We start from the raw sequence: 2,500 nt of genomic DNA on the forward strand, positions 1-2,500 counted from the left end.
ATGCACTGAGAACCAGGCCCACAGGCCCAACACGTTTACCCACACTTAAGCACCCCTCCCCGGCCACATCCCCCAGACAGCCCCCTCTCTGTCCCTGGTTGGGACTTTGAACTTTTTCAGACATGCACTGAGAACCAGGCCCACAGGCCCAACACGTTTACCCACACTTAAGCACCCCTCCCCGGCCACATCCCCCAGACAGCCCCCTCTCTGTCCCTGGTTGGGACTTAGAACTTTTTCAGACATGCACTGAGAACCAGGCCCACAGGCCCAACACGTTTACCCACACTTAAGCACCCCTCCCCGGCCACATCCCCCAGACAGCCCCCTCTCTGTCCCTGGTTGGGACTTAGAACTTTTTCAGACATGCACTGAGAACCAGGCCCACAGGCCCAACACGTTTACCCACACTTAAGCACCCCTCCCCGGCCACATCCCCCAGACAGCCCCCTCTCTGTCCCTGGTTGGGACTTAGAACTTTTTCAGACATGCACTGAGAACCAGGCCCACAGGCCCAACACGTTTACCCACACTTAAGCACCCCTCCCCGGCCACATCCCCCAGACAGCCCCCTCTCTGTCCCTGGTTGGGACTTAGAACTTTTTCAGACATGCACTGAGAACCAGGCCCACAGGCCCAACACGTTTACCCACACTTAAGCACCCCTCCCCGGCCACATCCCCCAGACAGCCCCCTCTCTGTCCCTGGTTGGGACTTAGAACTTTTTCAGACATGCACTGAGAACCAGGCCCACAGGCCCAACACGTTTACCCACACTTAAGCACCCCTCCCCGGCCACATCCCCCAGACAGCCCCCTCTCTGTCCCTGGTTGGGACTTAGAACTTTTTCAGACATGCACTGAGAACCAGGCCCACAGGCCCAACACGTTTACCCACACTTAAGCACCCCTCCCCGGCCACATCCCCCAGACAGCCCCCTCTCTGTCCCTGGTTGGGACTTAGAACTTTTTTAGACATGCACTGAGAACCAGGCCGACCAGGCCCTCCAGCCGAACATGCGTACCCACACTTAAGCACCCCTCCTCGGACTACACCCTCCAGCACGCAGGCCCTGGAGGTTCGTGCCCCTGGTAAGGCAAGAGGGGGGGGGGCTGAGGCCTTGGGCTCACCAGGGAGGGGTTCTCCTCCCCGGCCACATCCCCCAGACAGCCCCCTCTCTGTCCCTGGTTGGGACTTAGAACTTTTTTAGACATGCACTGAGAACCAGGCCGACCAGGCCCTCCAGCCGAACATGCGTACCCACACTTAAGCACCCCTCCTCGGACTACACCCTCCAGCACGCAGGCCCTGGAGGTTCGTGCCCCTGGTAAGGCAAGAGGGGGGGGGGCTGAGGCCTTGGGCTCACCAGGGAGGGGTTCTCCTCCCCGGCCACATCCCCCAGACAGCCCCCTCTCTGTCCCTGGTTGGGACTTAGAACTTTTTTAGACATGCACTGAGAACCAGGCCGACCAGGCCCTCCAGCCGAACATGCGTACCCACACTTAAGCACCCCTCCTCGGACTACACCCTCCAGCACGCAGGCCCTGGAGGTTCGTGCCCCTGGTAAGGCAAGAGGGGGGGGGGCTGAGGCCTTGGGCTCACCAGGGAGGGGTTCTCCTCCCCGGCCACATCCCCCAGACAGCCCCCTCTCTGTCCCTGGTTGGGACTTTGAACTTTTTCAGACATGCACTGAGAACCAGGCCCACAGGCCCAACACGTTTACCCACACTTAAGCACCCCTCCCCGGCCACATCCCCCAGACAGCCCCCTCTCTGTCCCTGGTTGGGACTTTGAACTTTTTCAGACATGCACTGAGAACCAGGCCCACAGGCCCAACACGTTTACCCACACTTAAGCACCCCTCCCCGGCCACATCCCCCAGACAGCCCCCTCTCTGTCCCTGGTTGGGACTTAGAACTTTTTCAGACATGCACTGAGAACCAGGCCCACAGGCCCAACACGTTTACCCACACTTAAGCACCCCTCCCCGGCCACATCCCCCAGACAGCCCCCTCTCTGTCCCTGGTTGGGACTTAGAACTTTTTCAGACATGCACTGAGAACCAGGCCCACAGGCCCAACACGTTTACCCACACTTAAGCACCCCTCCCCGGCCACATCCCCCAGACAGCCCCCTCTCTGTCCCTGGTTGGGACTTAGAACTTTTTCAGACATGCACTGAGAACCAGGCCCACAGGCCCAACACGTTTACCCACACTTAAGCACCCCTCCCCGGCCACATCCCCCAGACAGCCCCCTCTCTGTCCCTGGTTGGGACTTAGAACTTTTTCAGACATGCACTGAGAACCAGGCCCACAGGCCCAACACGTTTACCCACACTTAAGCACCCCTCCCCGGCCACATCCCCCAGACAGCCCCCTCTCTGTCCCTGGTTGGGACTTAGAACTTTTTCAGACATGCACTGAGAACCAGGCCCACAGGCCCAACACGTTTACCCACACTTAAGCACCCCTCCCCGGCCACATCCCCCAGACAGCCCC

Source organism: Poecilia mexicana, unplaced genomic scaffold, assembly GCF_051168715.1.
Source record: "Poecilia mexicana isolate PSO_F unplaced genomic scaffold, ASM5116871v1 ptg000115l_RagTag, whole genome shotgun sequence".
Classification (NCBI taxonomy): domain Eukaryota; kingdom Metazoa; phylum Chordata; class Actinopteri; order Cyprinodontiformes; family Poeciliidae; genus Poecilia; species Poecilia mexicana.